Raw genomic sequence first — 13268 nt, 5'->3', positions numbered from 1 at the left:
GGCACAAAGAGCTATTGAAACAGCTCTTCCCTACAGGCCTTCCAGCAGTTCACCCTTTGGCTGCAATAATGGAGGGAACCCAGCAAGGCATTTTGTCCTAAGTAAATCAATTCTTCTCTGTGTCACATCATAAAAAGCATAAAAGCCTTAAAATCAATAAAAATGAAACAAGCTTATTACTTTGAGGGGAAAAATCAGTGGGTTCCAGAAGATCTGGGGCATTGTTTTGAAGCAAACTTCTGGAAACTTTGGTCAAGCTGAGGTTTATGAAAAGGAACGTTATTAAAACTATAAATGAGGTGATAATTACTTCTGCACCAGAACAAATGTTAGATCATGAAAAAAGTGAGGCATTCAGGCTGGTAATAAACCACCAAAGAAACACATTGTTCAAAATCCAGTGGTTTATGTWAATAAAATCATAGGCACTGGAGATGGAAAGCTATTACAGTTTCTGCCYTCACCTACCACAACAGGATATTGTCTCCCAGCAGATGACAATATTAAACTGATAATATATACAGCTAAGCAATAAGGAGAAAGAAAACATCTTAAAACAGGAAGCATGTTCAAGGATATTTATAAAGTCTAAGGAGTTCTATTATGATTTACTGCTTAGGCTTTTAAAAATATTTAAAAATGGAAAATTTGTAATTCTTCCTTTGTCATTAAGGCCATTGACACAAGTAAAAGATGGGAAGAAACGTTAGCAAATGCTGTCTGTTTCATATGGGTCACAAAAGACTGAACCTGTCAACAAAATAGGTCTAACTCACACGAGCCATTTGATGTATTAACAAGAAGTGTATGATATGTGTCTTTACTCCAGTCATGACTTTGTTACCAAGCAATATTCATCRAGACTACACTCTGCACTCTTCTGCATTCCCTTCCACTTTTAGAGGGTATAAAAAGAATACTTCCATGGCTAGAAGAGCTTTATGAATCCACAGCATGTTGTTCTCTGTATCCTTCAACTCCAACATGTATTAGAGATTAGTTTGTATCTATAAAAAGAACTACAGCTGTTCATGCTCATCTACTTACAAGAGACTTGTAAAGCATATATTAATTAGGGAGAATTTGTTTGTGAGCACTTCAAAACCCTTGTGTGTACTCTCTCTGTAGCTAACAGCTTTGCCTTCCTTCACCTCTGCTGTGTCTATAAAAATCATACAGGGGAAAGCCTACAAAATTCATCTCATCTGAATATCTCTACAAGTGGCTCACAAGTGTAACCCCTGCGGCATTTGGAATAAATCATTATTAGTTCATATTTCATCTCATCCTAGCAGATTTATTTGTGTCCTGTATCCTCCACTTGGCAGCCATTCTCTCGGGTTCGCTGTCTCTTTACACCCTTCAACACAGATGACTGATTGGATTAAAATAATTTAGGACTGAGATGATTCACGTTTCACTTAAAGTCAACTGTACAGGCTGTTCTGCAGAGACTGCCTGTGGTTTGCCATGCACTTGGATATGTTCCAGTGACTTGGAGTGTGACAGGACTAGGGCAAAACTGAGACTTCCCTTTGGCCTTTTGTACTCCAGCAGCTGTTCACAGASCAGGCTGCTGGCAAAGGCAATGGCAAGCAGTGTTGGGAGTTAACACACAAGCTCTGCCCCTTCACAGGGGCACAAACTCAGCCTTGGGTCACCAGTGAAAATGTTTGGTCTGAGCATTCAAGCAATTCTGCAAAACTGCTGAGCCATTGGTCACCACTGCTGGAGCTGCAAAGATGATGCCAAGAGCCAGTGTAATGAATGGCTTCTGCAAGCCAAGACTGAAGGACTGCATAAGGCAGCAGCCACAAGTTGCTGATCTTTTCAATTTTAACATACCACCAGGCTTACTCCCTGTGTTTTCCTGGTTACATTCACATTTCATACTGTTGGAAACTTTTTTTTTACACCCATTACTGAACTAAAAAGCRGCATCATATAATGTGACATTGAGTATTGACATTTCACACATTTTCTGATAAGACAGAATACCAAACAGTATTTTTCTTGGAGTCATCTGCAAAACTAACAGCAAGCTTGACATTCAGACATAAACAAAGACACCTGCAATGCTTTTTGGGGTGTTTCTAGAGCTCCAGGGCATAACATGGGTAAGTCACCATTCCCACATGTGCCCATTTTCCTTGAGGTGGTTGGTGCCACTTTTTACTCAGGCCATCTCAAGAAGTGCTGCCATSTGCCCCTCATCCTCTGATCCCTCCGTGAAGGGCACTGCCATCTCAGTAACTGTGRCAGGGCACGTCTCTGTTGCTGAAACCACGACTGAGACAGAGCCCTCACCTGCAAGGCAGTGTTAGTATCAGACAACGGTGGCTGAAGAAGTATCTCTGTTCAAACACTTGTGTTTGTAGCCTTGCAGTTGATAATGTCATAGGAATGTTAGAAATAGGTTTATATAAAGGCAGTCTTAAAACAAATAAATTAWTAATAGCGTAATTCCTAGCAACTTTATACATGGGCCACGATCCTGTACACAAAATTATTACTGTGCCTCCCTTGCCCTCTCCAATTTATAACCTAAATGCTCATTTTCAGACTTATACAAAGATTTACAAACTATCCTATTTACTTCCCTTCTACGGAGAACAGACTGAGTAGATCACCACTTTAAGMTTAATAAAGGTAGAAAAATTTTTCTACAGCAAACCCAGCCTTAACATTCTGATATAAGCCAGTTACAAGATTTTTTTTTTTTTTTTTAAGAAAACAGTTACAGTAGTTCTGGCAGCAGCAGGGCTCTGAATTCTTTATACCCTTCTCACAGAGCAAAGAAAATGCTGTAAGAGTCACATCTGTGCAGGAAAATGCTTGCTCACTCTATATAGAGATGTAAGAATCTCATGATATTAGACTGCAAAGCTGGACTCCTAGTGGTAGGTTTGATATTACTTCACAAACTCTTTTGGCAATGAAATTGGCTCCCAAAATTAGGATTCACCCAAAACTGGAGGTAAATTGTAGGACTACCCCACTAGCTGTGAAAAAATGGAAAGGGATTCATCCCTTCACAGTGAACTTTTCTTCCCTTCTGTTTAGTTTTTTTGTTGAGGTCTGTGGTTTTTCGTTGTCTTTTTGTTGTTGTTGTTGTTTGTTTTGTTTTGTTTTTATTGTTTAACCTTACACAAACACCAATATTAATGTGGATTTAGTACCAAAGATATTTTCAATCACTTTCAGGAAAATTTTAACCAACCCTTGTCAAGGAGACTTTATGTGGGAGAACCTTTTTAAGATCCCCTTTCATTGGGGTTACTGCAATCCATATTCAGTCATAATCAGTGAAGCAGAAGCACAGAAGCACAGAAATTTACAGCAAAATGGCCTGAGTARATCTTCTGATGATGACTGTAATTGGGAAGATAAGAATTTTTAACTTTATCAGGGCTTGAGTCAAGCCTTAGATATGCTGTAGAGCAGAGAGAGCTGCAGCTCTGATTAACCTGCGTCAGAGCACAGGCACAACCTCAGAGTACAGTTCATTATGCACRTAAAAAAATAAACATGACACCTATGTAAATAACTTGCTAAGGWGAATTTTTGCTGGGCATGTTTTACCCACAATGTAAAAGCAAAGCAATTGCTCATTTCCCTCAACATTTAAACTTCATTGTGAGTTCCACAAGTGTACAAGAAGATGGTTTGGAAATGGATACAAGAATCTGAGACTATGTCATTGTATAGCACAAAKTCTCCAATGTAAAGTTCCATAGAGGATATTTCCTGAATAGGCTGTGGGCATATTTACAGTTGCTACAATGTTTTCCACTGACTGGAAAAATAGAAAGRAAAATCTATACCCATGCACATAGTGCCATGTCTGAAGAGTTACAAAGAAAGTGACTGTACCTCCTTCAAAAGCCTCAGTATTTCAGCAAATGTATTACACACACCCAGATGCAGCCTTTGCTGTAAAACTGGTAAAACTGCTTTTTTTTATGAAGTTTTTCAGATGCCTAAAGTCAATTATATGCATAAATATTCACATAACCCCTCAGGACACACAAGGAAAATGAAGTAGTTAAGGGTATGTCAGGTCAGTACTAATAAGTTACTGAATTTTTAAAATATTTTTCCAGACTAGTATTTGCTAACTCCATGGCACTGTACATTAATAAATTTTCTGACTTTCAGATTTTTTAAAGCCAAGGTCAATACTGATAGGCGAGCTCAGCCGCAAAGTGCTGAGAAAATGCACAGAAGTTGGAATCAGAAGTTCAAGATCCTATTTTTTTCCATGTTGTCTGTGTGACCTTGGGAAAATGACTTAATCTTCCCATATYTCAATATTTCTGCCTGTGAAATAGAGATAATATGCTCTTCATCATCATGTGGCTACTCTCAACTAGGTTTTACAGTTTCTTCCAAGATTCACAACTGGAAACAATTTTTTTTCTATTTMTTTTATTCACATTTTCTTTCTTTACTGTGCAGTTGTCAAAAGATCTAAACTACACTATTACAAATGAAAGACAGTGATATYGAAGGGGATAAAGGATGTATAGTCATTCTTTTTTTCATCAAGAGTTACTCAATAAAAATCATTTACAGACACCCACCACACAGACTTCAGTTACTGTTCACAGGTACATTTTAGTCTGTAACATGAGTGAAGTAGAATCAAGCATTTTATGGATAAGTTGTAACTAACAAAAATATGTAGCATGCAATTGTGTACATTTTTTTTATCAAAAGCCCTGTATGCAATATATATGTTTGTTCTCTGAAGTCAACAAAGTCAAACAGATGGTAGAATCATTTTTAGAGTTTTCTCTTCTATTAATGGGCCAAAAAATTTTTATGGAAGAATGAAATCCTTGACCAGCCGTGTCATCCAGGCAACAAGGGCAACATAAACAGGATGAAGCTCTACAAAACCAAACCTACAAAATTTCCACGACCTTTCCTGAATACTGCCCAGAATGAAAACTAGAGAAAACTRTAGTTTATCCCTCTCTGAATATCAGACAGTTGTTTCTGCCCTGTCCAGACAWGAGCTACACTTTCAAGACTAACTTCTACATTCATGCAGAAAGCACTCCATTAATATCAAAGGATTTAGAAGAGGGCAATTCATCAAAGCTTGAACTCCAAGAACTGTTAAGAATATAGTGAGGCTCAGTCATGAAAAGAAGGAAAGAAGACAAGAAAAAGACTGTACTCTTAAAAGCTCATAAAGGCCTTTCCAGTGGCTGGAGCACGTAGCTATTATCACAGCATGCCAGATTCTCTAAAGTAACTGTCCAGTGCTGACCTGTGACTTCAAGGAAATCAGTATTCATCAGAGTCCAAGCAGTGTTAACATAGATTGGTCATAGTTGTAAACACAAAACCATAGAACAGAACATATGACAATATTTCCAGTAATGCCTCTTCCCTCATTTGTCTGTATTACATATGCTATGCAAGTTCACCTCTAAAGAAAAAAGGAAAACAAGAAAGAGAGGTTTAAAAACAAGCTAAGAAAAATTGGTTTTCTCTTTTTTGATAAAAAGTTTCAGATCTGAACTTACAAGTTCTTTCCCAGTGTGACTGCTCACCTTCATCCTGTTGTGCAGACTTCAAAAATCCTGCTCAGATCAGTCCACATCTCTTAGCGATTTTTCTTATTTTCTCTACTTCCAGTAATGAGGGACTAGTCAAACCTTCTCTAGTTAACCCACAGGGCCAGAGGGAAGGCCCTTGCTTACCTTTTCCATGAACCTGCTAAGAAATAGCTGTTGCTCACCACACTTTCCTTTCAAGCCCTGATCTCTTGGGTGTCTGTAAGCCCACAACTCAGCCCTCTTCTACCTGGCAGTAGAGATAATACCTCCCAGCAGTATCACCATCTTCTTCTAGTTGTCAGTAGTTCACACTTCTAGTACCCTCTTCCAAGCAGCCCCAATGCCCTCAGGTGGCAAAACCASCATTAATTAAACACAGCTCCCTCCTGGCTTTTGAAGAAACTATTTATGCTTCCACCTTAACATGTAAACAGATGGAGTCTGGGCTTATAATAACCCTCCAACTGTGATTTAAAAATATGAATCCTTTTGATGCTGCTGTCCTCAGCTGAAGCATCTGAGTAACAGAAGCAAATGGCAGAACCCTTAATGTGTATTGATAGATCTTATTCAAAGTGCTATTTTCCAGACGCACTTGACAAAACTCACTTTCTGCTGCTGCTCAGTGAAGTAAGAAGAGAACTTAATCTGATGAAGGACAGAGTTGGGGTAGTAGCATCGGGCAGCTCRATGGTTCATCACATTCACTGCATGGATTCCTTTTGAAAATCATTCCTCTGAAAAAGAAAAAGCCACACCAGTSTTTCAGGTTCAGGACCATTATGTTCAGTTAGATGAGAAGTAAGTTTCAAACAGAAAGAGCTGCTCTCTTTAGGCACTGTARATAGCATTTATTTCACCTGAAGGAATTAAAATAATGTAAATTCCATGAAACATGATGTGAAATTCCATTTTGATAAACAACACTCACTTCAATTCTTGTTTTAACCCAAACTGTCATGCTAAAGTATGGCCAAAGGCAAAGAAAGCAAATAAGAAACCGCAATCAGGACACCCATTAGCACTGCAACAAAATAAACTGACTGAAAATAAATTAGGGAATCCAAAAGTGTTGGAAAACACAGTAACTTAATATGAAACAGGCATCTTGTCTTTCCATTTGTGGGCCAGAAAAGGGACTCACAGTACCATCTTCTGGCAGATTTCTCCTTGACTATTCTCACTGACTCYTTAATTTTCCTCATGTACAGGAGCCAGACCATAGTGATTTCACAGACAGGGCTAAGGAGACCTCAGCATGTGTTACAGAGYTGCATCTTGCAGCTTCCCTTCATTGTGCTGTTTCCTGAAATAGAAAGAGTCCCATCACACCTAAGCCTGCTCCATTTTCACTGGGTCACAGTACAAAGACAATTGCTTATTAGAGCAGTTCATGTACACGGCAACAGTGTAAGCTGTGTGAATTCTAGCTTTTTAAAATAAAATTACTGCAGGAGTTTTCAAAATAACACAGCTGACTGTCCAACATCACTGGAAGCCACTTCTGGGAAACCTATGATTTGGGGATTAGGATCAGGGCATTTCTTTAGCCAAAAGATGGTCAAGGCCAGATGTCCTACCAGACCAGCCATACAACTATCATGGAATGGCATGATACCAGTAAGGAATTGGAGCAAAAGAATTCAGAGAATTCAGCCATAAAGGATGGATCCTGATGGAAACTGGGTTTCTTATCTATTACTTAAAGGGAATTCTCTGAACAGAAAATCATTGGGTTAAACAACTTCATGAGGATCGTAAATCAGTTCTGAATTTTTCAGTTAAAAACCCAAGAAATCCAGTGGCAATAAAGCAACATCCCCTACTAAGCACTATGTGCCTTTGTGACTACTTGCTTAAGATTTTCACAAGTATTTATTTCACTAGTATTTATTCTCCAGTTTTGTATCTCTCAGGATGGCAGACAGAGATTTGAAAAAGGATTCTGGTAGTGCAAAGGACATTCAATTAAATTTCAGCATCTGAAAATCTTTGGAAGTCCCAAATGCAACACTCATAGCTATTACATATACATATAGAGTTACACCAAATTMCACTCCAAATGATGGTTGATTTGACAAGTCAAGAGGACCCCATAATGTTTCTATTTCAACATGTGACTAACTTGCAAGCACTTGTTTTTCTCTGCTTCCTCCTTCCAACGGCAAATGGCTTGGTTCCAGCAGAATTATTTGACTTCAGTAAAATTTGACTGTTACTAGTTCACTTGATCTCAACTTGAAAGAGCTCATAAAAAGAAAAAAGCTCATCACTGAAACTTTTATTCCCTTCCCTCTACAACTGATATCCAGCATGTAAAGAAAATGGCTGAGAAACAAAATAAGAAAAATTGAATAAAGAATAAGACATTCTTGTTGACTTGTCTGGGAGCTCYGTTCTTGTTAACTTATGCACTCTGCTAAACAATGGGGAATTGAAACAGGTTATTTATACAATAGGATCTTCAACTTGTATCCCACTTGTCCTCCCATAGCCCACAAACTCACTTGGAAAGCTTGACTGACCCTAAACAAACCTTATATTACTGAAACTGCCAATAAAAACCACAAAATAAATAAATTCATTTTACTTACTGTGATTGTACAGTAAGTAAGATGTGATCTAGAACTTWTTTTTTTACGTGGTTTGCCTTTCTTTACTAGTCCTTCATTCTGCTCACTGTGTGAAAACATTGTGCAAGGACAGAGMTGCTTGCTCAGTTATCATCTAATGAGTTGTGTATTTAGCAACTGACCATCAAGGTATTCTTGATCTTCTTCCAAGGTGGGGCACTGAGGTGCTACCCTTTGAAGAAAAACATATACTAGCACTCAGGCTCCAGCAGAAGCTGAGTTACACTTAGCTCACAGTTTCCTCAGCAAAGTTTATCCTGGTCTTCAGACATCACAATGAAAATTGTTTTAATAAATCAATGGGATCAGCTGAACAAATCATCAGATCAAGGAAGCAAATAACCAAACTCATCAAGACTGGTACTCAGCTGACACTGCTTTGTGGTAAGTATCAAAGAYAGTCAGTTCTGAGTCAAGAGTACGGCATTAACTCCTGTGACTTAGGCAATTCAATTTCATGCAGAACCCAAGATTATCTGGAAAACGCCATATCATTTACTCCTGGAGTTCTRCAAGGCAAAATCAGGAAGGTTTTGCATCCTCAAACAGATTAGCACTGCCTGTTTTAAGAAAGATGCAATGATGGATTAATCAATCTTCATCTGAGCAAGGAAACAAGTGGGAAGAGATTCACCCTTCCCTTTATACAAAAAGCCTSCACTTAAAACTGAATATTTACAGTTAAACAGTGAGTTAGAATTAAGAGGGCAACAATTATTTAGCCAGACTAACTGAAAATACTAAGTTTTAAGAGAATTACAGCTTTTCTTCCATCTGAAATCAATGAACAAGATTTTTGTGCTGACTTTTAGGGGCTGGATTAGCCCAAATTTAGCATGAAAGTGGTAAGGGCTGTAAATCAAGTGGCATTGCTGGGTTCATCCCGCTGACAGTTTCTCTTGAATTACCTACTGTCATAACTCTGTTTTCATCCTGTTTGAGGCATGCTGTGCTAATAATATAGCCAAGGGAAATGACAGCAACAGTCCAAGGAGGTTACCATGTGGACAGCCTTCTTTTTTATGTTTGAGCAACACTCTAGAGTTGCAATTCMAAATGTTTTATTAAACTCTCTGTAACAGCTTGACCTTTTGATTATTTTGTTTGCATGTTTGTTTGTTCTTGTATGTGGGAAACATGAGGAGCCCTGCAAAATTATTACTATAAGACTGAAAATGGGAATGATGACTCTTACAAGGGTAAAATTACTAAAGTAGTGAATGTGATCCTCATCTGAGTGAATGTGATCCTCATCTGAGCTGTGCTTGGTACATGTTCCTAAGATTTTCTGTAAAATTTCTGCCACAGAAAATAATTTGGGAGATCCAAAATATTAGATTTCTTTGGCAGTTTTTTGCCAATRCCAGAACACAATCCCATGTGAATCAGACTGTTAACCTGACTGTTAAMTATAGACACATCTATAGTCCTAATTCTAAAGAAATTCCTTCCAGTCTTTTGTCAGAAGRGATGTGAAAACTCTGAGTTGTTTTGCAAATTACTCATTCATTTGTCAGTGACAGAAGGAAGAGGCCACTGACTGTCCTTCCCCCTAATGAAGCCATGCTGCAGAAATTTATGAARAAGCAGGGGTCTATTTACAAGGAAAAATATGTTTSTGAGACTGATCTGAGGCTGAACAGMTGATRAGACAGTCTGGGAGATCAGACTGTGRTTAGAAGAAAATATAAAAGACCAGGAGAAAGACTTGCAGAAAATTAGCTCTTGAAAGAACTGTCTGATTTTCCCAGCAAAGGAAATTGCCCAGGCTGGAATGAAACTCATGGGTCAAACGCAAATCACAGTGAGTGAGTCACTGAGGAAAATGGACGGCTAAATCTACCAGTAAGCTACTTGCCAGAAAGCAAATAGGATTGTTTGCACAAGATGGCCCAGCCWGCGTAGTCTCAATGCTCAGCTTTTCATAGAAAGTGGTGACCCTGAAGGTCTTTCAGGGAACTATTCCAAGGCCATTGGTGGGTAACCAACATATTTCTGAAACATCATTTAAAACACAAGTTTAAAAATGTCACTAGTGCTTTCCAGAAAAATAGGACAGAGAATTTTGTCCCTCCAAGTGACAGGCACAAATTTCTGGAATGAAGCCTGCAGCTCTTTTAGASAGTGCTAAACAGGTGGAGTTCCCACACTTTCAAATTCCCTGGCCTTTAGTGAATGAATGAGCAACATACAMGCTAGTGTATTTCATCCTGTTTCAAATAAAAACAAAAACAAAGTCTGAAGCAAAACTGACCCACCACTTMTCAGAACAAGATTATTAGTCAATTCCAAGTCATCCTTGCTGAWACTTTTACCAGGGAGCAGAAAATCAGGTTAGTGAAGGCCTTGGAAAGGTTCAGGTATAAGTCCTTAAATCTAAACATGATTTTTTTCTGTCACAGAGAGAATGGGATAATCTAACAGAACATCATGAAATGAACATAATTTTCCACCATCTGGATCAGGTTTTCCAGCCTAAATCACCAAGTATGCTACTTTAGGAGGTTGCTCACCTCATCACAAGATGCAAAATGTTTCCTTTGGAAATATAAGCAAACTTGTCAGTGGAATATTTTTGCAACTGCCATCAAGTCACAATCCATATGAATATGAATTTTGGCCAAATATAAATAMAGAAAATATTTAGATCAAATTTTCCTGGCCTTTCTGTGCATCCTGTGTACTGGGCCAAAAAAGCCCACTTGGTGTATAATGCAGCCAGTATGTAAAGACACTTCAGGTTCCATAAGACAAGAAACACATTCACAGAGGGAATCTCTCGAAGAAACGCTTTCTCTGYGCTACATGCCCATTAGYCTGCATTCRGGCTGAAAGAGYACRAAAAGTGAGTTCTCACTCAGAACACRTTCACCTGTGCACACGGCTATCCTGAAATGGCAGCCCTATCCCTGCTTTCAGGCTGGCAAGATGCAGCAAAAGAGAGACTTTACAAGCAGAATCTCTCCAAGAAATGCTTTCYCTAACGTACCGCCCTGTATGCTGCATTCAGGCTCCAACAGTGCAAAAAGTGAGTTCTCGCCCAGAAAAATTTCACTTGACTAGAAGGCTTTCCCGGAACGCCAGCCCTGCYTGAATGATGATCCTTTTAAGTAGGCTGGAGCTGAGAAAGTACTCAAAAAGGTTGTGTATTTCAGCGATTGCATTGCTGGGTTTATCCCGGCCCGTTGAGGCGCTTTCGGCCCCTCACTGCGGGGTTTTGCCCCGGCCCCGCGCAKTGGGGCGGATCCCGGCCGCGCCGCCGCCCTGTCCCTGGTGCTGACCGGGAGCACAGCCCGCTCCGCTGCGGAGCCCGGCCCGTGSCCGCCTGCCCGGGCACTTCCCAGCCGGGCAATGCTCTCCTGGGCAAATCCAGGGGGCTCCGACACGGCACCGCGCACGTTTCCAGCGGTTTAACACTCGGGAACAGGCTTTTCTGGTTTTTGGTTGTTTTCTTTTTTTTTAAATTTTTTTTATTTTTAACAAACTCATAAAGCAGTGTCTCCGTCATTGCACTGAGAAAACAGCTAACTCTGCAGGACACTTTGGGGAGCATAACATAAAAAAGTACCAAAAAAGCAAACCAAAMAGAACTGCTGAATAGAGGGATGTATGGAGTGGATTGCCTGGTCCTTGACAGCATTCAGCAGCCATATGAAAGCACAACAAGGCTCAGTATCTTAAATCATCTCAGTAGCAGTATCTCGTGGGCAAATTGTTCCCTATGCATTTTTTGTCTTTCAAACCCTTTGTCTCCTCTCGGGACGTCGTTTTAACTTTTACACTTAATTAAAACGACCATTGCTTATCAACACCAGTGATAAGTGGGGGAAACAACCTCGTTTCCACTTTTCCTACGGAGCAGTGTATGAAACCGATTTCACTCGTGTTCCGGCGGCGAGCAAAGGGGCTGAGGGCAGCAGGCAGTGAGTGAAGGGGCTGAGGGCTGGGGGCTCCAAGCCCGCACAGCATTAACACACAAGCTCGAGAGCTTTTGCTGAACTCGGGCAGGACAGCAGCCCCTCCCGGCCGCCCTCGCCGCCTTCCAGAGCGCTCCTGGTCCCACCCGCGGGCGCAGCCCCCCCGCTCCCGCCGCCATTTCATCCCTCGCATCCTTCCCTGAGGGCTCAGACGCGGAACGCCCGCCCCCCGGGATACCTGCTGCCCCGGCGCTCGGCCGAACCGCTCCCCACAGCTTTGGGTCACCTTCCCGCTCTGCCACCGYGGCCCCGAGGTGATCGCGGCCCAAACTCGGATATTTACAAGCCGCCAGCAGCGGCTTCTCGCGGATCTGCCCCTGCGCCACCGCCTGAGGCAAATCCCCTCCCGCGCCGCCTCGTCCCCACAGCGCCCCCTTGCGGCGGGACGGGGAGCAGCCGCCTCCCTCAGCGCGGGGCTCCCGGCGGCCCGGCCGCGTTAAAGGCTCCTCCTGGGGCGCAGCGGCTCTTCCCTCGCCGCAGGGGTGGGCGGGTGTCTCAGCGCTCCCCTYAGCGCTCCCCTCAGCCCTGTTTGCGGCCGCCCTCTGGCTGCGGGGGCGATGTCCGTGGGAGCGGCAGCCGCGTCTCCCGCGGGGGCGGGACCCGCCCGGTGCGGCCCGGGCAGCGCTGCGCGGCCGGAGGTGGCCCGGAGGAGGTACCGGTGAGCGAGACACTGAGAGCGGGCAAGGTGGGTCCCTCCGTGACTACAGCGTGTCTGTAGCGGGAAATTAAACCCCGTRGAGCCATTACTAGGAAGGCAGAAGWGAGTAGGCGAGGCTGAAGCGTAACTTTTGGGAGGCTGCTTAGTTATCATGCACTCTTGTGCCTGTGTGCGCACCGCTACATCAGCGTGCTGTGGTGATCCCTGAGGAATCTGCGATGACCAAATTACACTGACGGCACAGGATCCTTCTCGTAAGCCTCGCTGTGTGCCCACTGCGCTGTGCCAGACCTTAGGCTGCCTGGAGGCAAAGCCAGAGCTGTAAGACGCCCTGTGACCTCGATGTCAGAGCTCAGTCTCCCTGAGTGGAGCTGACGGTGATGTCTTTGGGTTTGTTTGTTTTTCATTCACCATTTTCTCTTTCCTATAA

At 41.8% G+C, this 13268-nt stretch overlaps 1 long non-coding RNA gene across 1 annotated transcript in view; it reads right to left on the bottom strand.

The window, feature by feature from the left end:
* Positions 1-12480, bottom strand: part of LOC130576620 (uncharacterized) — a 45012-nt gene extending 32532 nt beyond the window's left edge. Inside the window, exons 1-2 of the long non-coding RNA XR_008965682.1 lie at positions 12359-12480; positions 6180-6307 (exon numbers count right to left, since the gene is read on the bottom strand). This is a non-coding gene — a long non-coding RNA (uncharacterized LOC130576620). The remainder of the gene's footprint in view (positions 1-6179; positions 6308-12358) is intronic.
* Between the last annotated feature and the right edge of the window lie 788 nt (positions 12481-13268).

The sequence above is a fragment of the Malurus melanocephalus genome, unplaced genomic scaffold (assembly GCF_030028575.1).
Source record: "Malurus melanocephalus ecotype Western Australia unplaced genomic scaffold, MMel_1.1 scaffold_146, whole genome shotgun sequence".
Lineage (NCBI taxonomy): Eukaryota > Metazoa > Chordata > Aves > Passeriformes > Maluridae > Malurus > Malurus melanocephalus.
This window is presented reverse-complemented; position numbering and strand designations above follow the sequence as displayed.